Genomic DNA, 25,284 nt, shown 5'->3' with positions numbered 1-25,284 from the left:
CGCAGAGCCTAGACAAAGTCCCATCAACTGGGTGATCAGTGCAGAAATATGTCACAAACCCCCTGTAGGCAGAGGCTAGACAAGAGTTACATCACTTTGTTGACCAGTTCAGAGATGTGCCATGCTGACTGTTTGCTCCCAGAGCTCTGTGGTCACCCGGAAACATGCAGGGAAGGGTGGAAGACCGGCATGGTGCCTTCGCTCTCCTTGCCAGTTTCCAAACCGGCCACACTGCAGACTACCCATGTTGCCGCACGCGTGAATCCATCGTCAGGCCATCACGCCGTGGATTCATCTTCTCTCTGGTCTCCTACGTGGAAATGAATGAGAGCCAAACGCCTGCCTGTGTCAGACTGTCCCGGCAATGGCGACAATCACTGGCACTGCCTCCTTCACGGAAAGAGGTCATGGAACACTCCAGACTCCCACGGAGGTTCAGTTCCTCACTGCCCTACACCCTCCCAGGCCAGTCTCTCCCTGCTGAAGACGCGTGGGAGCCCAGAGAATGGCTTCCATTTCTCGCGGGATTCCTGGGGAGGTCCGGAGAGCCAGCCCCCGAAACGCGCCCCACTCACCCCTTCTCCCTCGCCCCCTTCCTCTTCGTCTCTCCAGCCCCACCACAACCATCACCACGCCTGCACCCCCACACCACCATCCCTGGCCGTGGGCCTCGACTTCCTGTGACCCTTCCAGGGTGGGGCGGGCTGTCCCAGGGCTCACCGCTGTTCATGAAGGGGTGGAGCCTGCCTGCCTGCTGGCCTTTATAAGAGCCGCTGGCTGGCTGTCTCGGCAGGCCTCCTGGCTGCACCTGCCACAGTGTACAGGCCGGCTGAGGTGCATGGGAGCCTGGCGGCCTCTCTCTGCCCGTGTCCATCAGTGAAATTCCAGGTGGGGCTCACCGCAATGGCCCTCCCGACACTTTCGCACGGCACCTTCCCCGCAGAAGCCCGGGGACGTGGACGTCGAAGGAGTCTCTTTTGGACCCAGAGCCAAAGCGAGACCCTGCGAACCTGCTTTGAGCAGAACCCGTACCTGGGCATTGCCACCAGAGAACGGCTGGCCCAGGCCATCAGCATTCCAGAGCCCAGGGTCCAGATTTGGATTCAGAATGAGAGGTCACACCAGCTGAGGCAGCACCAGCAGGAAACTCGGCCCTGGCCCGGGAGACGCGGCCCGGAAGAAAGCGTGCGAAAGCAGACCACCGTCACCAGATCCCACACCTCCCTACTCCTCCGAGCCTTTGAGAAGGATCACTTTCCAGGCATCACTGCCAGGGAAGAGCTAGCCAGGGTGACGGCCCTCCCGGAGTCCAGGATTCAGATCTGGTTTCAGAATCGAAGGGCCAGGCACCGGAGAGAGGCTGGCAGGGCGCCCGCACAGGGAGGCGGCCTGTGCAACGTGGCCCCATGGCGGGTGTCACCCTATTCCCTTGTGGGTCACCTTCGCCCACACCGGCGCATGGGGAAAGTGTCTTCCCGCACCCCACGTGCCCTGCGCGCCTGGGGCTTTCCCACAGGGCCTTTCGTGAGCCATGGAGTGAGGGCCATCCCCGTGCTCCAGCCCAGCCAGGCGGCTCTGGCAGAGAGGATCTCCAAACCTGCCGCGGCACGTGGGGATTTTGCCTACGCCGCCCCGGCTCCTCCGGAAGGGGCGCTCTCCCACCCTCAGTCTCCTTGGTGGCCTCCGCACCCAGGCAAAAGCCAGGAGGACCAGGACGCGCAGCGCGACATCCTGCCGGGCCCTTGCGCAGTGGGATAGCCTGGGCCCACTCAAGCGGGGCCACATGGCCAAGGTGAGCTTGTGCCACCCGCGTCCCAAGGGAGTCCGTGGTGGGGCTGGGGCCGGGGTCCCCAGGTCGCCGGTGCGGCATGGCATCCCCAAGTCAGGGCAGCTCCACCTCACCAGCCCATGCCCCAGGAGGCCCCCGCGTGGCAGGGGCAGATGCAGGGCATCCTGGGGCCCTCCCAGGCTCTCCAGGAGCTGGGGCGCTCGTCTGCATTCCCCTCTGGCCTGCTGCTGGATGAGCTCCCGGTGAGCCCGGAGTTTGTACAGCAGGTGCAACCTTTCCTAGAAACGGAGGCCCAGGGAGAGCTGGAGGCCTTGGAAGAGGCCGCCTCGCTGGAAGCTCCCCTCAGCGAGGACGAATACCGGGCTCTGTTGGAGGGCCTTTAGGACACGGGGTTGGGACGGGGTCTGGTCGGAGCAGGGCGGTGGCCTCTGTTTCCAGGGGAACACCTCGCTGGCTATGGAGGGGCGTGTCTTCACCCCGCCCCCTCCAACGGGCTGATCGGCCTGTGATTCCTGCCTTCTAGGTCTAGTCCCTGTGAGAGACTCCACCCAGCAGAGAACTGCCATTCTTTCCTGGGCATCCCAGGGATCCCAGAGCCGGCCCAGGTACCAGCAGGTGAGCCACCTACTGTGCACGCACGGGTTTGCGGGCAGCCGCCTGGGCTGTGGGTGCAGCCCAGGCAGAGCTCTCATGCCTTTCCACCAACCCACCCCTGCCTGAACACCCCATCACCACACCCACCCCCAACCCAAGAAAATGCATCCTCCCCTGGTCTGGGTGGAGACCCCGTCCTGCGAAACACTGGGCCCACGCAGCGTCCAGGCCTGATACCCCTCCGGCAGCTCCCCACCTCTGGGCTTCTGCGCCACCATCGCCTGCCCACCCGGGCCCCTGCAACTTCCCAGCTGTCACCCTGGAGCGCCTGGTGGCGGAACGCAGACCTCTAGCTCTCTTTGCCTGCCTCCTGGCTAGACCTGTGCTCATTGCGCACCCCGGCTGACGTGCAAGGGAGCCCGCTGCCTCTCTGTGCCCTTATCCGTCCATGAAATTCCGGCTGAGGCTCTCCCAACACCTTCTGACGCTCTTTAGTCAAAGCCTGGAGAATAGTTACATCTCGATGATCGGTTCAGAAATTTGTCAAAATGCCCCCTCCCTGCAGAGCCTAGAGAAGATTTGCATCATCTGGGTGATCAGTGTAGAGATATATCACAATGTCCCCTGTACAAAACCCTGGAAATCATTTACATCACCTCGTTGATCAGTGCATAGGTATGTCAGAAATCCCCGGTAGGCTGAACATAAACAACGGTTACATCACTTGGCTGATCAGTGTAGAGATATGTGAAAATTCCAGTGTAGACAGAGCCTAGACAAGTGTTACATCACTTAGTGATCAGTGCAGCGATAAATCGTAAAGCCTCATGTAGGCAGAGTGTAGACAGGTGTTTCTTCCCTGGGGTGATCAGTGCAGAGATATGTCTCAAAGCCCCTGTAAGCAGAACCTTGACAAGGTTTTCATCACCTGTTTGATCAGTGGAAATATATATCACAAAGCGCCCTGTAGGCAAAGCCCAGACAATTGTTACATCATCTGGGTGAGCAGTGAAGGGATCTGTCACAATGCCTCTGTAGGCAGAGCTTAGACAAGGGATACATCAACTGAGTGATCAGTGCAGAGATATCCCAAAACGCTCCTGTAATCTGAAACTAGAAAGGAGTTACATCACCAAGGTGATCAGTGCACAGATATGTGAGAATTCCCGTGTAGGCAGAGCCTAGAAAAGTGCTACATCACCTACGTTATCAGTGCAGGTATAAGTCAAAAAGCCTCCTGTAGGCAGAGCATAGACAAGAGTTCCCTCCCCAAGGTGATCAGTGCAGGTATAAGTCATAAAGCCTCCTGTAGGCAGAGCATAGACAAGAGTTCCCTCCCCAAGGTGATCAGTGCAGGTATAAGTCATAAAGCCTCCTGTAGGCAGAGCGTAGACAAGAGTTCCCTCCCCAAGATGATCAGTGCAGAGATGTGTCACAAAGCCCCTGAAGGCAGAGCCTAGACAAGAGTTTCATCACTTGATTGATCAGCTCAGAGAAGTGTCACAATGTCCATGTAGGCAGATCTAAGACAAGAGTCCATCACCTGAGTGATCAGTGCAGAGATATGTACCAATGTCCCCTGTAGGCAGTGCCTAGACAACAGTTGCATCACCTCAGAGATCAGTGCATAGATATGTCACAAAGCCTTCTGTAGGCAAAGCCCATACAAGGCTAACATCACCTAGGAGATCAGTGCAGTGATATGTCACAAAAATCCCTGGAGACAGAGCCTAGACAGGAGTTACATCACCTGCGTGATCAGTACAGATATTTGACACAATGCCCCCAAAGACAGAGCCTAGACAAGTCTTCCATCACCTGGGCGATCAGTGCCGAGATAAGTCACAAATCCCCCTCTAGGCAGACTATAGAGAAGAGTCCCATCACCTGGGTGACCAGTGCAGAGATATTTCACAATGTCCCCTGTAGGCAGTGAGTGGACAAGTGTTACATAACCTAGGTGATCTCTGCAGAGCTATGTCATAACGCCCATGTAGGCAGAGCCCAGATAAATGTTACATCACCTGGGTGATCAGTGCAGAGATACACCACAATAACCCCTGTAGGTGGAGCCTAGACAAGAGTTACATCATCTCGGTGATCAGTGCAGACATATGTCACAAGGCCCCTGTAGGCAGAGCCGAAAAAAGAGTTACATCTCCTGGGTGATCAGTGCAGAAATATGTCACAAAGACCCTGTAGGCCGAGACTAGACAAGAAATACATCTCCTGGGTGATCAGTGCAAAGATATATCACAAAGCCCCCTGTAGACAAATCACAGAAAATTGTTACATCACCTTGGTGATCAGTGGAGATATCTGTCACAATTCCCCTTTAGGCGCAGCTTAGACAAGCGTTACATCACATGAGTGATCAGTGCAGAGATATGTCACTATGCCCCCATAGGAAGATCCAAGTCAAGAGTCCATCACCTGGGTGATCAGTGCAGAAATATGCCACAATGCCACCAGTAGGCAGATACAGACAAGAGTTACATCTCCGGCGTGATCACTGCAGAGATATGCCACAATGACCCTGTAGGCAGAACCTAGACAACTGTTCCGTCACCTGGATGATCAGTGCAGAGTTATGTCACAATGACCCCTTTTGGCAGAGCCTAGAAAAGGGTTACATCACCTGGGTGATCAGTGCAGAGATGTGTCACAAGCCCCTGTAGCCATAGCCCAGACAAGTGTTACATCAGCAGTGGGATCAGTGCAGTGACATGTCACATTGTCCCTGTAGCCATATCCTTGACAAAAGTGACATCACCTGGGTGATCAGTGCGGAGATATGTCACAATTTCTCCACTAGGGAGAGCCTAGCCAAGAGTTACATAACCTGGGTGATCAGGGCAGAGATATGTCACAATGCCCCCTGTAAGCAGATCCCAGACAAGAGATGCATCACCTCAGTGGTCAGTGCAGAGATATGTCTCAATGCCTCATGTCAGCGAAGCCTATACAAGAGATACATCATCTCGGTGATCAGTGCAGTGATATGTTATAATGCCCGTGTAGGCAGAGCCCAGACTAGAGTTACATCACCTGGGTTATCAGTGCAGAGATATCTCACAATACCCCCTGTAAGCAGAGCCTAGACAAGAGTTACATCACCTGGGTGATCAGTGCAGAGATATGTCATAAATCCCACTGTAGGCAAAGACAAGACAAATTCTACATCACCTAAGTGATCAGTGCAGAGATATGTCCCAATGTCCCTCTAGGCAGAGCTTAGACAAGTGTCACAACTCCTGGGAAACAAGTGCAGAGATAAATCACAATGCCCCCATAGGCAGAGTCTAGACAAGGGTTACATAACCCGGGTGATCTGTGCAGAGTGATGTCACAGCGCCCTATGTAGGCAGAGACTAGAAAAGAGTTACATCACCTGGGTGATCAGTGCAGAGATATGTCCCAATGCCCCATGTAGGCAGAGCAGAGAGAAGAGTTGCATCACCTGGGTGATCAGTGCAGAGATATGTGACAATGTCCCGTGTATTCAGAGCATAGAGAAGAGTTGCATCACCTGGGTGATCAGTGCAGAGATATGTCACAATATCCCCTGTAGGCAAAGCCTAGTAAAGATTTACATCACCTTTGTCATCAGTTCAGGGATATGTGAAAACACACCTGTAGGCAGAGCCTAGACAAGAGTTACACCACCTAGTTGATCAGTGCAGAGATATTTCACAATAACCCCTATAGGCATATACTAGACAAGAGTTGAATCACCTGGGCGATGAGTGCAGAGATATTTCACAATGTCCCCTTTGGGCAGAGGGTAGACAAGAGTTACATCACCTAGGTGATCAGTGCAGAGATTTGTCAAAATTCCCTGTACGGAGTGGTTACAAAAGTGTTACATCACCTAAGTGATCAGTGCAGAGATATGTCACAAATCTCCTGTACGCAGAACTTAGATGAGTTACGTCACCGGGGTGGTCAGTGCAAACGTATGTCACAAAGCCCCCTGTAGGCAAAGCCTGGACAATAGTTACATCACTTGTGTGATCAGTGGCGAGATCTCTCACAATTCCCCTGTAGGCAGAGCTTATACAACAGTTACATCACCTGGTTGATCAGTGCAGGGATATGTCACAATGCCACCATAGGCAGATCCAAGAGCAGAGTCCGTCATCTGGGTGATCAGTCCGGAAATATGCCACAATGCCCCCTTAGGCAGAGCCTAGACGAAATACCCATCACCTGGATGATCAGTGCAGAGTTATGTCACAAAGTCCCTTTAGGCAGATTCTAGACAAGTGTTACATCACTTGGATGATCAGTGCAGAGATATGTCACAATGCCACTGTAGGCAGAGCCTAGACAAGAGTTACATGACCTATGTGATCAGTTCAGAGATACATCGCAATGCCCCTGTAGGCAGAGCCTTGGCAAGTGGTATATCACCTGGGTGATCATTGCAGGGATATGTCCCAAAGCACCCTATAGGCAGATCCTAGAGAAGAGTTATATCACCTGGGTGATCAGTGCAGAGATATGTCAAAAGCCCCCTGTAGGCAAAGCCTAGACAAGGGTTATATCACCTGGGTGATCAGTGCAGTGATATGTCACAAACCGTGTAGCCAGAGCGTAGACTAAAGTTACAGCACCTGTGTGATCAGTGCAGAGATATGTCACAATGTCCCCAGTAGGCAGAGACCAGGCATGAGTTGGATCACCTCAGGATCAGTGCAGATATATTTCTCAATCCCCCTGTGGGCACAGTCTAGACAAGAGTTACATCACCTTGTTTAACAGTGCAGAGATATGTCAAAATGCCCCTGTAGGCAGAGCCTACACAAGTGTTACGTCACTTAGGTGATCATTGCAGAGATATGTCACAATACCCCCTGTAAGCAGAGCCTAGACTAGAGTTACTTCACCTCGGTGATCAGTGAAGAGATATGTCACAATGCCCCCATAGGCAAATCCAAGACGAGAGTCCGTCACCTGAGTGATCAGTGCAGAAATATGTGACAATGCCCCCAGTAGGAAGAGCCTAGAGAAAAGTCCCATCACCTGGGTGATCAGTGCACAGGTATTTCACAATGCCCCTGCAGGCAGAGCGTAAGCAAGAGTTACATCACCTAGATGATCAGTGCAGAGATATGTCACAAGGCCGCTATAGTCAGAGCCTGGACAAGAGTTACATCACCTCGGTGATCAATGCAGTGAAATGTCACTATGCCCCGTAGGCAGAACGTAGTCACGCATTACATCACCTGGGTGAGAAGTGCAGATATATGTTACAAAGCCCCCATAACGGAGCCTAGACAAGAGTCCCATCACCTGGGTGATCAGTGCAGAAATATGTCACTATGCCCCCATGGGCAGATCCAACACAAGTGCTACTTCACCTGGGTGATCAGTGTAGAGATATGTCACAATGCCCCCATAGGCAGAGCCTAGACAAAAGTCCCATCACCTGGCTGATCTGTGCAGAGATATGTCACAAAGCACCTGTAGGCAGAGCTTAGAAAAGTGGTACATCATTTTATTCATCAGTTCAGAGATGCGTCTTGCTGACTGTTTGCTCCCGGAGCTCTGCGGGCACCCAGAAACATGCAGGGAACGGTGGAAGACCAGCATGGTGCCTTCGCTCTCCTTGCCAGTTTCCAAACCGGCCACACTGCAGAATCCCCATGTTGCAGCACACGGGAATCCATCATCAGGCCATCACGCCGGGGAGGCATCCTCTCTGGGGTCTCGCTCTGGTCTCCTACGTGGATATGAACGAGAGCCACACGCCTCCGTGTGTGAGACTGTTGCGGCAACGGCGACACCCACAGGCACTGCCTCCTTCACGGAGAGAGGGCCTGGAACACTCCAGACTCCCACGGAGGTTCAGTTCCACACTCCCCTCCACACTCCCAGGCCGGTTTCTCCCTGCTGAAGATGCGTGGGAGCCCAGAGAGCCTATTCCCGTTCCCACGGGAATCCTGGAGGGGTCCGGAGAGCCAGCCCCAGAAACGCGCCGCCCTCACCACTTCCCCTTCACCCCTTCCTCTTCGTCTCTCCGGCCCCATCTCCACCATCACCATGCCCTACCCCCCCACACCACCACACCCCCGGCCGCAGGCCTCCATGCCCTGGGACCATTCTGTGGTGGGGTGGGCTGTCCCAGGGCTCACCGCCATTCAGGAAGTGGTGGAGCCTGCCTGCCTGCAGGCCTTTATAAGAGCCGCTGGCTGGCTCTGCGGGCAGGCCTCCTGGTTGCTCCTTCTGCAGTGCACAGGCCGGCTGAGGTGCACGGTAGCCGCCGGCCTCTCTCTGCCCGTGTCCTTCCGTGAAATTCTGACTGGGGCTCCCAGTGATGGCCCTCCCGACACCTTCGGACGGCACCCTCCCCCAGGAAGCCCAGGGATGGGGACGGCGAAGGAGACTCTTTTGGAACCCGAGCCAAAGCGAGGCCCTGCGAACCTGCTTTTAGTGGAACCCGTACCCGGGCATCGCCACCAGAGAACGGCTAGCCCAGGCCATCAGCATTCCAGAGCCCTGCGTCCAGATTTGGTTTCAGAATGAGAGGTCACGCCAGCTGAGGCAGCACCAGTAGGAATCTTGTCCCCGGCCCAGGAGACGCGGCCTGCAAGAAGGCAGGCAAAAGCGGACCGCCGTCACCAGATCCCAGACCGCCCTCCTCCTCCAAGCCTTCGAGAAGGATCGCTTTCCAGGCATTGTCGCTAGGGAAGAGCTGGCCAGAGAGACGGGCCTCCCGGAGTCCAGGATTCAGATCTCGTTTCAGAGTCAAAGCGCCAGGCATCCGGGACAGGCTGGCAGGGCGCCTGCGTAGGCAGACGGCCTGTGCAACGCGGACCCTGGCGGTTGTCACCCAGCTCCCTCGTGGGTCGCCTTTACCCACACCGGCGCGTCGGGAACGGGGCTTCCCGCTCCCCACGTGCCCCGTGCACCTGGGGCTCTCCCACAGGGGGCTTTCGTGAGCCAGAGAACGAGGGCCATCCCCGTGCTCTAGCCCAGCCCCACCGCACCGGCAGAGGGGATCTCCGCACCTGCCCCGGCACGCGGGGATTTTGCGTACACCAACCCGGCTCCTCCAGAAGGGGCGCTCTCCCACCCTCAGGCTCCTCGGTCGCCTCCGCACCCGGGCAAAAGCCGGGAGGACCTGGAACCGCAGCACAAAGAACTGCCGGACCCTTGCGCGGTGGGACAGCCTGGGCCCGCACAAGCGGGGCCACAGGGCCAAGGTGTGTTCACGCCACTCGCGTCACAAGCGAGTCCATGGTGGAGTTAGGGCCGGGGTCCCAGGTCGGCAGGGCGGCATGGGAACCCCAAGCCGGGGCAGCTCCACCTAGCCAGCCCGAGCCCACGGAGGCCTCCTTGCAGCAGGGGCAGATGCAAGGCCTTCCGGGGCCTTCCTAGGCGCTCCAGGAGCAGGGGTGCTCCTCTGCACTCCCCTCCGGCCTGCTGCTGGATGAGCTCCTGGCGAGCCCGGAGTTTCTGCAGCAGGCACAACATTTGGTAGAAACGGAGGCCCCAGGGGAGCTGCAGGCCTTGGAAGAGGCCGCCTCGCTGGAAGCACCCCTAAGCGAGGAAGAATACGGGGCTCTGCTGTAGGAGATTTAGGACGCGGGGTTGGGACGGGGTCGGGTCGGGGCAGGGAGGTGTCCTCTCTTTCGCGGGGAACACCTGACTGGCTAAGAAGGTGCGTGTCTTCCGCCTGCCCCTTCCACAGGTCTGACCGGCCTAGGATTCCTGCCTTCTAGGTCTAGGCCCAGTGAGAGACTCCACAGAGCAGTGCAGAGATGTGTCACAAAGTCCCTGTAGGCAGAGCCTACACAAGTGTTTCATCACTTGGTTGATCAGTTCAGAGATGTGTCACAATGTCCATGTAGGCAGATCTAAGAAGAGTGTCCATCACCTGGGCGATCAATGAAGAGATATGTACCAATGTCTCTTGTAGGCAGTGTCTAGACAGGAGTTGCATCACCTCAGAGGTCAGTGCATAGATATGTCACAAAGACTTCTGTAGGCAAAGCCCATACAAGGCTTACATCACCTAGGTGATCAGTGCAGAGATATGTCACAAAAATCCCTGTAGACAGAGCCTAGAAAAGAGTTACACCACCTGGGTTATAAGTGCAGATATTTGACACAACACTCCCATAAAAAGAGCCTAGACAAGACTTCCATCACCTGGGTGATCAATGCAGAGATATGTCATAAATCCCCCTCTAGGCAAATTATAAAGAAGAGTCCCATTACCTGGGTGATCAGTGCCTGCCTGTGCGGGCGGTCTGCCAGCCTGTCCTGGATGCCTGGCCCTTCGATTCTGAAACCAGATCTGAATCCTGGAATCCGGTAGTCCCGTCTCTCTGGCCAGATCTTCCCTGGCAGCGATGCCTGGAAAGCCATACTTCTCATAGGCTTGGAGGAGCAGGGCGGTCTGGGATCCGGTGACGGCGGCCCGCTTTCGCCTGCCTTCTTGCGGGCCTCATCTTCCGGGCCAGGACCGAGTTTCCCGCAGGTGCTGCCTCAGCTGGCGTGACCTCTCATTCTGGAACCAAATCTGCACACTGGGCTCCAGAATGCCGATGGCCTGGGCCAGCCATTCTCTGGTGGCATTGCCCGGGTACGAGTTCCGCACAAAGCAGGCTCGCAGGGCCTCGCTTTAGAGCGGTGTTCAAACGTGTCTTCGCCGTCCCCGTCCCAGGGCTTCCGCGGGGAGGGTGCAGTCCGAAGGTGTCGGGAGGGCCATCGCGGGGATCCCCGGCTGGAATTTCACGGACCGACATGGGAAGAGAGAGTACGGTGGGCTCCCATGCACCTCAGCCGGCCAGTGCACTGTGGCAGGTGCAGCCAGGAGGCCTGCCCGGACAGCCAGACAGGGGCTCTTATAAAGGCCCTCATGCAGGCTGGCTCCACCACTTCATGAATGGTGTTGAGCCCTGGGGCAGCCCGCCCCACCACGGAGGGGTCCCAGGGCGTCGAGGCCTGCGGCCGTGGGGTGGTGTGGTGTGGGGGGAGGGCGTGGTGATGCTGGTGGTGGGGCCAGAGAGACGAAGAGGAAGGGGGTGAGGGGGAAGGGGTGAGACGGCAGCATTTCAGCGGCTGGCTCTCCGGACATCTCCAGGAATCCCACGGGAACTGGAAGTCGCTTTCTGGGCTCCCATGCGTCTTCAGCAGGGAGAAACCGGCCTGGGATGGTGGAGGGGAGTGTGGAATTGAACCTCCGTGGGAGTCTTGAGAGTTCCAGTCCCACACTCCGTGAAGGAGGCAGTGCCTGTTGGTGTCTCCATTGCCGGGACAGTCTCACACACACAGGCGTGTGGCACTAGTTCATTTCCACGTAGGAGACCAGAGCGAGAACCCAGAGAGAAGATGCCTCCCCAGCGTGATGGCCTCACAATGGATTCCCGTGTGCGGCAACATGGGGAGTCTGCAGTGTGGCTGGCTTGGAAACTGGCAAGGAGAGCGAAGGCACCATGCCGGCCTTCCCCCATTCCATGCAAGTTTCCGGGTGCCCGCAGAGCTCCGGGAGCAAACAGTCAGCATGACACATCTCTGAACTGATCAACAAAGTGTTGTAATAATTGTCTAGGCTCTGCCTACAGCGGCTTTGTGACAGATCTCTGCACTGATCACCTAGGTGATGGGACTTTTGTGTAGGCTCTGCCTATGGGAGCATTGTGACATATCTGTATACTGATCACCCAGGTGATGTAACTCTTGTGTTGAATCTGTCTATGGGGGCATTGTGACATATTTCTGCACTGATCACCCAGGTGATGGGACTCTTGTCTAGGTTCTGCCTACAGGGGCGTTTTCACATATCACTGCACTGATGACAAAGGTGATGTCACTCTTTCCTAGGCTTTGCCTACAGGGGACATTGTGACATATCTCTGCACTGATCACCCAGGTGATGCAAGTCTTCTCTATGCTCTGCCTACAGGGGGCATTGTGACATACCTCTGCACTTATCACCCAGGTTTTGTAACTCTTTTCTAGTGTCTGCCTACAGAGGACGTTGTGACATCACTCTGCACGGATCACCCGCATTATGTAACACATGTCTAGGCTCTGCCTACTGGAGACATTATGACATATCTCCACACTGATCACCAAGGTGATGTAACTCTTGTCTAGGCTCGGCCTACTGGAGACATTGTGACATATCTCCGCACTGATCACCCAGGTGACGTCACTTTTGTCAAGGATATGGCTACAGGGACCTTGTGACATGTCACTGCACTGATCACACAGCTGATGTAACTTGTCTAGGCTCTGACTACAGGGAGCTTGTGACACATCTCTGCACTGATCACCCAGGTGATGTAACCCTTGTCTAGGCTCTGCCAAAAGGGGGCATTGTGATATAACTCTGCACTGATCACCCAGGTGATGGGACTCTTGTCTAGGCTCTGCCTACGGTGGCATTGTGACATATCTCTGCAGTGATCATGCAGGTGATGTAACTCTTGTCTATATCTGCCTACTGGCGACATTGTGGCATATTTCTGCACTCATCACCCAGGTGATGGGCTCTTGTCTTGGATCTGCTTATGGAGGCATATTGACATACCTCTGCACTGATCACTCATGTGATGTAACGCTTGTCTAAGCTGCGCCTAAAGGGGAATTGTGACAGATACCTCCACTGATCACCCAGGTGATGTAACAATTTTCTAGGATTTGTCTACAGGGGGCTTTGTGACATATCTTTGCACTGATCACCCAGGAGATGTAATTTTTTTCTAGGCTCGGCCTACAGGGGCTTTGTGACATATTTCTGCACTGATCACCCAGGTGATCTAACTCTTATTTAGGCTCTGCCTACAGGGGCTCTGTTACATATATCTGTACTGATCACCCATGTGATGTAACTCTTGTCTAGGCTCCACCTACTGGGGTATTGTGACGTATATCTCCGCTGATCAACCAGGTGAGGTTACTCTTGTCTAGGTTCCACCTGCAGGGGATATTGTGATGTAACTCTACACAGATCACCTTGGTTATGTAACTCTTGTCTACTCTCTGCCAACAGTGTCATTGTGAACTATCTCTGCACTGATCACCCAGGAGATGGGGCTCTTCTCTATATTCTGCCTAGAGGGGGATTTGTGACATAACTCTGCACTGATCATCCAGGTGATGGAAGTCTTGTCTAGGCTCTGTTTATGGGAACATTGTGTCAAATATCTGCACTGATCACCCAGGTGATTTAACTCTTGTCTAGGCTCTGTCTACTGGGATTTTTGTGACATATCACTGCACTGATCACACAGGTGATGTAACCCTTGTCTAAGCTCTGCCTACAGGGGCATTGTGACAGATCTCTCCACTGCTCACCCAGGTGATGTAACAACTGTCTGGGCTTTGCCTACAGGGGGCTTTGTGATATACATTTCCCCTGATCAAACAGGTGATGTAACCCTTGTCAAGGTTCTGCTTACAGGGGCTTTGTCACATACCTCTGCACTGACCACCCCAGGGAATAAACACTTGTCTACACTCTGCCTACAGGAGGCTTTACGACTTATCCCTGCACTGATCACTAGGTGATGTAACACTTGTCAAGGCTCTGTCTACACGGGAATTTTCACTTATCTCTACACTGATCACCTAAGTGATGTAACCCTTGTCTAGGTTCAGCCTACTGGGGATTTCTGACATACATATGCACTGATCACCGAGGTGATGTAAATCATTTCCAGGCTTTTTGTACAGGGGACATTGTGATATATCTCTGCTCTAATCACCCAAATTATGCAAATCTTCTCTAGGCTCCGCTGGGAGAGGGCATTGTGACATATTTCTGAACTGATCATCCAGGAGATGTAACTATTCTCCAGGCTTTGACTAAACAGTATCAGAAGGTGTTGCGAGAGCCTCAGCCGGAATTTCACGGATGGACAAGGGCACAGAGAGGCCAGCGGGCTCCCTTGCACGTCAGCCATGGTGCACAATGAACGCAGGTCTAGCCAGGAGGCTGGGAAAGAGAGCTAAAGTTCTGCGTGCCCAGGAAAGAATGGCAGTTCTCCGCTGGGTGGAGCCTCTCACCGGGCCTAGACCTAGAAGGCAGGAATCCCAGGCCCGTCAGCCCAGTGGAGGGGTTGGGGAGAACACACGCCCCTCCATATTCAGCCAGGTGTTCCCCGTGAAAGAGAGGCCACCGCCCTGCCCCGACCCGACCCCTTCCCAACCCCCCGTCCTAAATCTCCTCCAGCAGAGCCCGATATTCTTCCTCGCTGAGGAGTGCTTCCAGCGAGGTGGCCTCTTCCAAGGACTCCAAGTCCCCTGGGGCCTCCGTTTCTAGGAAATGTAGAGCCTGCTGCAGAAATTGTGGGCTCGCCAGGAGCTCACCCAGCAGCAGGCCGGAGGGGAGTGCAGATGAGCGCCCCAGCTCCTGGAGCACCTGGGAGGGTGCCGGGAAGCATTGCATCTGTCCCTGCCGTGCGGAGGCATCAGGGGGCACGGGCTGGCGAGGTGGTGCTGCCCCGGCTTGGGGTTCCCACGCCGCCCCGGTTACCTTGGGACCCCGGCCCCAGCCCCACCACGGACTCTCCTGGGACATGGGTGGCGCAAGCACACCTTGGCCCTGTGGCCCCGTTTCAGCAGGCCCAGGCTGTCCAACCGCGCAAGGGCCTGGCAGGCTGTCCCGCTGCGGGTCCCGGTCCTCCCGGCTTTTGCCCGGGTGGGGAGGCCACCAAGGAGCCTGAGGGTGGGAGAGCACCCCTTCCGGAGGAGCCGGGGAGGCTTAGGCAAATTCCCCGCGTGCCGGGGCAGGTTGGGAGATCCCCTCTCCCGGCGCGGCCTGGCTGGGCTGGAGCATGGGGATGGCCCTTGCTCCCTGGCTCACCAAAGCCCCCTGTGGGAGATTCCCAGGCACACAGGGCACGTGGGGTGCGGGAAGCCCCGTTCCCCACACGCCTGTGTGGGCAAAGGCGACCCACGAGGGAGCAGAGTGACACCTGCCAGGGGCCGCGTTGCACAGGCCGTCTGCCTGCGCGGGTTCCCTGCCAGCCTGTCCCGGGTGCCTGGCCCTTCGATTCTGAAACCAGATCTGAATCCTGGACTCCGGGATGCCCGTCTCTCTGGCCAGCTCTTCCCTGGCGGCGATGCCTGGAAAGCGATCCTTCTCAAAGGCTTGGAGGAGAAGGGCAGTCTGGGATCCGGTGACGGTGGTCCGCATTTGCCTGCCTTCTTGTGGGCCACGTCTCCCAGGCCAGGGCAGAGATTCCTGCCGGTGCTGCCTCAGCTGGCATGACCTCTCATTCTGAAACCAAATCTGGACCCAGGGCTCCGGAAAGCTGATGGCCTGGGCCAGCCATTCTCTGGTGGTGATGCCTGGGTACGGGTTCCGTTCAAAGCAGGCTCACAGGGCCCCACTTTGGCTCTGGGTCCAAACGAGTCTCCTTCGCCGTCCCCGTCCCCAGGCTTCCACGGGGATTGTGCTGTCCAAAGGTGTTGGGAGGGCCATCGCGGGGAGCCGCGGCTGGAATTTCATGGATGGACACGGGCAGAGAGAGGCCGGCAGGCTCCCGTGCACCTCAGCCAGCCTGTGCACTGCGGCAGGTGCAGCCAGGAGGCCTCCCCGGACAGCCAGCCAGCGGCTCTTATAAAGGCCTGCAGGCAGGCAGTCTCCACCACTTCATGAATGGCGGTGAGACCTGGGACAGCACACCCCACCCCGGAAATGTCCCAGGACATCGAGGCCTGAGGCCGGCTGGTGGTGGTGAGTGGTGGGTGGGCGTGGTGATGGTGGTGGTGGGGCTGGAGAGACAAAGAGGAAGGGGGCGAGGGGGAAGGGGTGAGGGGTGTGCGTTTCGGGGGCTTGTTCTCTGGACCTCTCCAGGAATCCCGTGGGAACTGGAAGAGGCTCTCTGGGCTCCCACGCGTCTTCAGCAGGGAGAAACCTGCCTGGGACGGTGGAGGGGAGTGTGGATATGAACTTCCCTGGGAGTCTTGAGTGTTCCAGGACCTCTCTCCCTGAAGGAGGCAGTGCCTGTGTGTGTCGCCATTACCGGGACAGTCTCACACGCACAGGCGTGTGGCTCTCCTTCATTTCCACGTAGGAGACCAGAGCGAAACCCCAGAGAGAAGATGCCTCCCCGGCGTGATGGCCTGATGATGGATTCCCGTGTGCGTCAACATGGGGAGTCTGCAGTGTGGCCGGTTTAGAAACTGGCAAGGAGAGCGAAGGCACCATGTCGGTCTTCCACACTTCCCTGCATGTTTCTGGGTGCCCGCAGAGCTCCGGGAGCAAACAGTCAGCATGACACATCTCTGAACAAATCAACAGTGTGATGTAATCCTTGTCTAGGCTGTGCCTACAGGGGCTTTGTGAAATATCTCTGCAATGATCACCCAGGTGATGGGACATTTGTCTAGGCTCTGCCTACGGGGTCATTGTGACATATCTCTACACTGATCACCCAGGAGACGTAACTCTTGTGTTGGATCTGCCTATGGGGCATTGTGACATATTTCTGCAGAGATCACCCAGGTGATGGGACTCTTGTCTAGGCTCTGTATATGGGGGCTTTCAGACATATCTCTGCACTGATCACCCAGGTTATGTAACGCGTGATTAGGCTCTGCCTACCGAGCATAGTGACATATCACTGCATTGATCACCAAGGTGATGTAACACTTGTCCAAGCTCTGCCTACAGGGGGCCTTGTGACATATCTCTGCCCTGATCATCTAGGTGATGTAACACTTGCTTACGCTCTGCCTGCAGGTGCATTGTGAAATATCTCTGCACTGATCACCCAGGTGATGGGACTCTTCTCTAGGCTCTGCCTACTGGGGGCATTGTCACATATTTCTGCACTGATCACCCACGTAACGAACTCATGTCTTGGATTTGCCAATGGGGGCGTTCTGACATATCTCTGCACTGATCATCCAGGTGATGTAACTCTGGCCTAAGCTCTGCCTAAAGGGTCATTGTGACAGATCTGTGCACTGATCACTCAGGTGATGTAACTATTGTCTAGGCTCTGCTTAAAGGGGCCTTGTCATATATCTCTGCACTGATCACCCAGGTGATGTAACTCTGGCCTAGGCTCTGCTTAAAGGGGGTATTGTGACATATCTCTGCCCTGATCACATAAGTGGTGGAACACTTGTGTAGGCTCTGCCTACATGGGCATTTTGACATATCTCTGCACTGTTAAACGAGGTGATGTAACTCTTGTCTAGGCTGTGCCCAGAGGGGGATTGACACATATCTCTGCACTGATCCCAAGGTGATCCAACTCTTGCATGGTCTCTGCCTACTGGGGACATTGTGACACCTCTCTGCACTGATCTCCCCGGTGCGGTAACTTTAGTCTAGGCTCTGGCTACACGGCATTGTGACATATCACTGCACTGATCACCCAGGTGATATAACTCTTGTCTAGGCTGTGCTTACAGGGGGCTTGTGACATATCTCTGCACTGATCACCCTGATGATATAACTCTTCTCTAGGATCTGCCTACAGGGTGCTTTGTGACATATCCCTGCAATGATCACCCAGGTTATATACCACTTTTCAAGGCTCTGCCTAGAGGGGCATTGCGATGTATCTCTGCACTGATCACCTAGGTATTGTAACTCTTGTCTAGGCTGTGCCTACAGTGGCATTGTGACATATCTCTGCACTGATAACCCAGGTGATATAACTATTTTCTAGGATCTGCCTACAGGGTGATTTGCGACATATCCCTGCAATGATCACACAGGTGATGTACCACTTCTCAAGGCTCTGACTATAGGGACATGGTGATGTATCTCTGCACTGATGACCTAGGTCATTTAACTCTTCTCTACGCTCTGCCTACAGTGGCATTGTGACATATCTCTGCACTCGTCATCCAAGTGATGTAACTCTTGTCTAGGATCTGCCTACAAGGGTCATTGTGACATATCTCTGCACTGATCACCCAGGTGATGTAACTATTTTCTAGTCTCTGCCTAGAGAGGATGTTGTGACATTACTCTGCACGGATCACCCGGGTTATGTAACTCTTGTCAAGGCTCTGCCTATGGGGGCATTGTGACTTATCACTTCCCTGATCACCCAGGAGATGTGACTCTTGTCTAAGCTCTGCCTAGAGGGACATTGGGACATATCTCTGCACTGATCGCTGAGGTGATGTAAAAGTTGTCTAGGCTTTGCCTAAAGTGGGATTTATGACATATCTCTGCACTGATCACCCAGGTGATGTAACCCTTGTCTAGGCTCTGCTTGCAGGGGGTATTTTGAGATATCTCTGCACTGATAAACCAGGTGATGTAACCCTTTTCTAGGCTCTGCTTGCAGGGGGTATTGTGAGATATCTCTGCACTGATAAACCAGGTGATGTAACTCTTGCCTAGCCTCTGCCTACAGGGGCATTTTAACATATCACTGCACTGATCACCGAGATGATGTAACTCTTGCATAGGCTTCACCGACAGCGGGCATTGAGACATATCTCTGCACTGATCACCGAGGTGGTGCAACTCTTGTCTGGGATCTGCTAACAGGGGACATTGTGACATATCTCTGCCCTGATCACCCAGGTGATGTAACTCTTGTCTAGGCTCGGCCTACTGGAGACATTGTGACATATCTCCACGCTGATCACCCAGGTATTGTCACAGTTTCAATGACTTGGCTACAGGGACATTGTGACATGTCACTTCACTGATCACACAGCTGATGTAACCCTTGTCTAGGCTCTGCCTACAATGGCATTGTGACATAACTCTGCACTGATCACCCAGGTGATAGGACTCTTGTTTAGTCTCTGCGTACAGGGGCATTGTGACATATCTCTGCAGTGATCACGCGGGTGATGTAACTGTTGTCTCTATGTGCCTACTGGAGGCATTGTGGCATATTTCTGCACTGATCACCCAGGTGATGGACCCTTGTATTAGATCGGTCTGCATGGACATTGTGACACATCTCTGAACTGATCAACCAAGTGATGAAACTCTTGTCTAGGCTCTGTCTACAGGGGATTTGTGACACATCTCTGCATTGATCACCCTGGGGAGGGAACTCTTGTCTATGCTCTGCCTACAGGAGGCTTCATGACTTATACCTGCACTGATAACCTAGGTGATGTAACACTTGTCTAGGCTCTGCCTACACAGGAATTCTCACATATCTCTGCACTGATCACCCGGGTGATGTAACTCCTGTCTAGGTTCAGCCTGCAGGAGCGTTTTGACTTATCTCTGCACTGATCACCCAGGTGATGTAACCCTTGTCTAAGCTCTGCCTACAGGGGCATTGTGACAGATCTCTCCACTGCTCTCCCAGGTGATGTATCAATTGTCTTGGCTTTGCCTTCAGGGGGCTTTGTGATATACATTTCCACTGATCAAACAGGTGATGTAACCCTTCTCAAGGTTCTGCTGACTGGGGCTTTGTGACATATCTCTGCACTGATCTCCCCAGGGAGGAAACACTTGTCTACACTCTGCCTACAGGAGGCTTTACGACTTAGCCCTGCATTGATCCCTAGGTGATGTAACACGTGTCTAGCCTCTGTCTGCACGGGAATTTTCACATATCTCTACACTGATCACCTAAGTGATGTAACCCTTTTCTTTGTTCAGCCTACTGGTGATTTCTCACATACCTATGCACTGATCACTGAGGTGATGTAAATCATTTCCAGGCTTTTTGTACAGGGGACATTGTGATATATCTCTGCACTGATCACCCAAATGATGCAAATCTTCTCTAGGTTCCGCAGGGAGGGGGCATTGTGACATATTTCTGAACTGATCATTGAGGAGATGTAACTATTCTCCAGGCTTTGACTAAAGAGCGTCGGAAGGTGTTGGGAGAGCCTCAGCCGGAATTTCACTAATGGACAAGGGCACAGAGAGGCCAGCGGGCTCCGTTGCACGTCAGCCGGGGTGTGCAATGAGCGCAGGTCTAGCAAGGTGGCCGGCAAAGAGAGCTAGATGTCTGCGTTCCTCCGCCAGGCGCTCTATGGTGGCAGCTGGAAAGCTGCAGGGGCAAGAGCGGACCAGCAACGGTGGCGCGGAGACGCAGAGGAGGCGAGCCGCCGAAAGGTTGTCAGACCTGGACGCTGCGTGGGCCCGGTGTTTCGCGGGACGGGGGTCTCCAACCAGCCCAGGGGAGGATGCATTTTCCGGGGGTGGGGTGTGGGTGCGTGAGGGGATCTTCAGGCGGGGGTGGGGTGGTGGAAAGGCATGATAGCTCTGCCTGGGCTGCTCCCACAGCCCAGGCGGCTGCGCGCAAACAGAAGTGTCCACACTATGCGGGCCACCTGCTGTTACTTGGGCCCGCTCTGCAATACCCGGGATGCCCAGGAAAGAATGGTAGTTCTCCGCTGTGTGGAGTCTCTCACCGAGCCTAGACCTAGAATGCAGGAATCCCAGGCCGTTCAGCCCGGTGGAGAGGGCGGGGGGAAGACACACCCCTCCATAGCCAGCCAGGTGTTCCCCGCGAAAGAGAGGCCACCGCCCTGCACCGACCCGACCCCATCCCAACACTGGGTCCTAAAGCTCCTCCAGCAGATCCCGGTATTCTTCCTCACTGAGGGGTGCTTCCAGCGAGGCAGCCTCTTCCAAGGCCTCCAGCTCCCCTGGGGCCTCCCTTTCTAGGAAAGGTTGCACCTGCTACAGAAACTCCAGGCTTGCCAATAGCTCATCCAGCAGCAGGCCGGAGGGGAGTGCAGACGAGCGCCCGGCTCCTGGAGCGCCTGGGAGGGCGCGGGGATGCATTGCATCTGCCCCTGCTGCTCGGACGCCTCCAGGGGCGCTGGCTGGCTAGGTGGATATGCCCCGGCTTGGGGTTCCCACGCCGCCATGGCGACCTGGGGACCCCGGCCCCAGCCCCACCACGGACTCCCCTGGGACGCGGGTGACGCAAGCACACCTTGGCCCTGGGGCCCGGCTTGAGCAGGCTCAGGTTGTCCCACCGTGCAAGGGCCTGGCAGGTCGTCGCGCTGTGTGTCTCAGTTCTCCTGGCTTTTGCCGGGGTGCAGAGGCCACCGAGGGGCCTGAGGGTGAGAGAGTGCCCATTCCGGAGGAGCCGGGGTGGCATAGTCAAAATCCCCGCCTGCCGGGGCAGGTTGGGAGATCCCGTCTGCTGGCACGACCTGGCTGGGCTGGAGCACAGGGACAGCCCTCGCTCCCTGGCTCAAGAAAGCCCCCTGTTGTAGAGCCCCAGGCACGCAGGGCACGTGTGGTGCAGGAAGCCCCATTCCCCACGCGCCGGTGTGGGTGAAGGCGACCCCCGAGGGAGCAGGGTGACAGGCGCCCGGGGCGGTGTTGCACAGGCCGCCTGCCTGTGCGGGCACCCTGCCAGCCTGTCCCGGGTGCCTGGCCCTTCGATTCTGAAACCAGTTCTGAATCCTGGACTCCGGGAGGCCCGTCTCTCTCACCAGCTCTTCCCTGGCAGCGATGCCTGTAAAGTGATCCTTCTCAACGGCTCAGAGGAGAATGGTGGTCTGGGATCCGGAGACGGTGGTCTGCTTTCACCTGCCTTCTTGCAGGCCATGTCTCCCGGGCCAGGGCCAAGATTCCCGCCGGTGCTTCCTCAGCTTGTGTGCCCTCTCATTCTGAAACCGAATCTGGACCCTGGGCTCTGGAATGCCGATGGCCTGGGTCAGCCGTTCTCTGGTGGTGATGGCCGGGTAGGGGTTCCATTCAAAGCAGGCTCCCAGGACCTCGCTTGGCTCGGGGTCCAAGCAAGTCTCCTTCGCCATCCCCATCCCTTGGCTTCTGCCGGGAGGGTGCCGTCCGAAGGTATCGGGAGGGCCATCGCGGAGAGCCCGGGCCGGAATTTCACGGACGGACATGGGCAGAGAGAGGTCAGTGGGCTCCCGTGCACCTCAGCCTGCCTGTGCACTGCGGCAGGTGCAGCCAGGAGGCCTGCCCGGACAGACAGCCAGCGGCTCTTATAAAGGACCGCATACAGGCAGGCTCCACCACTTCATGAATGCTGGTGAGCCCTGGAACAGCCCGCCGAACCCTGGAAGGGTCCCAGGGGTCGAGGCCTGCGGCCGGGGGGTTTTGGGGTGGGGGGGAAGGGCGTGGTGATGGCGGTGGTGGCGACAGAGGCACGAAGAGAAAGGGGGTGAGGGGGAAGGGGTGAGGGGTCGCTTTTCCAGGGCTGGCTCTCGGGACCTCTCCAGGAATCCCGCGGGAAGTGGAAGCCGCTCTGTGGGCTCCCACGCATCTTCAGCAGGGAGAAACTGGCCTGGGAGGGTGGAGGGGAGTGTGGAACTGAACTTCCATGGGAGTCTTGAGTGTTCCAGGCCCTCTCTCCGTGAAGGAGGCAGTGCCTGTGGGTGTCGCCGTTGCCGGGACAGTCTCACACACGCAGGCGTGTGGCTCTCGTTCATTTCCACGTAGGAGACCAGAGCGAGACCCCAGAGAGAAGATGCCTCCCAGGCGTGATGGCCTGACGATGGATTCCCGTGTTCGGCCACATGGGGAGTCTGCAGTGTGGCCGGATTGGAAACTGGCAAGGAGAGCGAAGGCACCATGCCGGTCTTCCACCCTTCCATGCATGTTACTGGGTGCCCACAGAGCTCCGGGAGCAAACAGTCAGGATGACACATCTCTGAATTGATCAACAAAGTGATGTAAGACTTGTCTAGGCTCTGCCTACAGGGGCTTTGTGACATATCTCTGCACTGATCACTCAGGTGATGTAACTATTGTCTAGGCTCTGCTTAAAGGGGCCTTGTCATATATCTCTGCACTGATCACCCAGGTGATGTAACGCTTGACTAGGCTCTGCCTATGGGGCATAGAGACATATCACTGCATTGATCACCGAGGTGACATAACTCTTGTCCAGGATCTGCCTATAGGGGGCCTTGTGACATATCTCTGCACGGATCATCTAGGTGATGTAACTCTTGCTTACGCTCTGCCTGCAGGAGCATTGCGAAATATCTCTGCGCTGATCACACAGGTGAAGGGACTCTTTTCTAGGGTCTGCCTACTGGGGGCATTGTCACATAATTCTGCACTGATCACACAGGTGATGGACTCTTGTCTTGGATTTGCCTATGGTGGCATTGTGACATATCTCTGCACTGATCACCCAGGTGATGTAACTCTGGTCTAAGCTCTGCCTAAAGGGGAATTGTGACAGATCTCTGCACTGATCACTCAGGTGGTGTAACTATTGTCTAGGCTCTGCTTAAAGGGGCCTTGTCACACATCTCTGCACTGATCACCAAGGTGATGTACCTCCTGTCTAGGCTCTGCTAACAGGGGGTATTGTGACATGTCTCTGCACTGATCACCCAAGTGATGTAACACTTGTGTAGGCTCTGCCTACAGGGGCATTTTGACATATCTCTGCACTGTTAACCGAGGTGATGTAACTCTTGTCTAGGTTGTGCCACCAGGGGGATTGAGACATATTTCTGCACTGATCCCAAGGTGATCCAACTCTTGCCTGGTCTCTGCCTACTGGGGACATTGTGACATATCTCTGCACTGATCTCCCAGGTGCTGTAACTGTATTCTAGGCTCTGGCTACACGACATTGTGACATATCACTGCACTGATCACCCAGGTAATATAACTCTTGTCTAGGCTCTGCCTACAGGGGGCTTGTGACATATCTCTGCACTGATCACCCAGGTGATGTAACTATTGACTAGGCTCCACCTAGATGGGGTATTGTGACGTATCTCTGCACTGATCTCCCAGGTGATGTAACTCTCGTCTAGGTTAAACCTACAGGTTGTATTGTGACATATCTCTACACAGATCACCTAGGTTATGTAACTTTGTCCACTCTCTGCCTACAGGAGACATTGTGAAATATCTCTGCACTGATCACCCAGGTGATGGAACTCTTCTCTATAGTCTTCCTAGAGGGCGATTTGTGACATATCTCTTGACTGATCACCCAGGTGATGGAAGTCTTGTCTAGGCTCTGTCTATGGGGCCTTTGTGTCAAATATCTGCACTGATCACCCAGGCAATGTAACTCTTTTCTTGGCTCTATCTACAGGGATTTTTGTGACGTATCACAGCACTGATCACCCAGGTGATGTAAGCCTTTTATGGGCTTTGCCTACAGAAGGCTTTGTGACATATCTATGCACTGACTTCTGAGGTGATGCAACTCTTGTCTAGGCACTGCCTACAGGGGACATTGGTACATATCTCTGCACTGATCACCCAGGTGATGGACTCTTGTCTTAGATCTGCCATCATGGAAATTGTGACACATCTATGAACAGATCAACCTAGTGATGAACTCTTTTCTAGGCTCTGCCTTCATGGGCTTTCTTACACATCTCTGCACTGATCACCGTGGGGAGCGAACTCTTGTATATGCTCTGCATACAGGAGACTTTATGACTTATACCTGCACTGATAACCTAGGTGATGTAACACTTGTCTAGTCTCTGCCTACACGGGCATTCTCACATATCTCTGCACTGATCAACCAGGTGATGTAACTCCTGTCTAAGTTCAGCCTACAGGAACGTTTTGACATATCTCTGCACTGATCAACCAGGTGATGTAACCCTTGTCTAAGCTCTGCCTACAGGGGCATTGTGACAGATCTCTCCACTGTTGCCCAGGTGATGTAACAATTGTCTGGGCTTTGCCTACAGGGGGCTTTGTGATGTACATTTCCACTGATCAAACAGGTGATGTAACACTTGTCAAGGTTCTGCTTACAGGTGCTTTGTGACATATCTCTGCACCGATCACCCCAGGTAGGATACACTTTTCTACACTCTGCCTACCGGAGGCTTTACGACTTTTCCCTTCACTGATCAGTAGGTGATGTAACACTTGTCTAGGCTCTGTCTACACGGGAATTTTCACATACCTCTACACTGATCACCTAAGTGATGTAAGCCTTGTCTAGGTTCAGCCTACTGGGGATTTCTGACATACCTATGCACTGATCACCGAGGTGACATAAATCATT

The 25,284-nt window shown here is 54.8% G+C and overlaps 2 pseudogenes; one reads left to right on the top strand and one right to left on the bottom strand.

Moving 5' to 3' along the window:
* Window positions 1-7,437: 7,437 nt before the first annotated feature.
* On the top strand, window positions 7,438-11,279 carry LOC134808238 (uncharacterized; annotated as a pseudogene).
* A 3,279-nt stretch (window positions 11,280-14,558) lies between these two features.
* Window positions 14,559-15,827, bottom strand: LOC107966499 (double homeobox protein 4-like protein 4; annotated as a pseudogene).
* Window positions 15,828-25,284: the final 9,457 nt, after the last annotated feature.

This window comes from Pan troglodytes, chromosome 14 (assembly GCF_028858775.2).
Source record: "Pan troglodytes isolate AG18354 chromosome 14, NHGRI_mPanTro3-v2.0_pri, whole genome shotgun sequence".
In the NCBI taxonomy this organism is placed as follows: domain Eukaryota; kingdom Metazoa; phylum Chordata; class Mammalia; order Primates; family Hominidae; genus Pan; species Pan troglodytes.
Note: the sequence above shows the minus strand (reverse complement) of the source record. Positions and strands in the feature narration are given on the sequence as shown.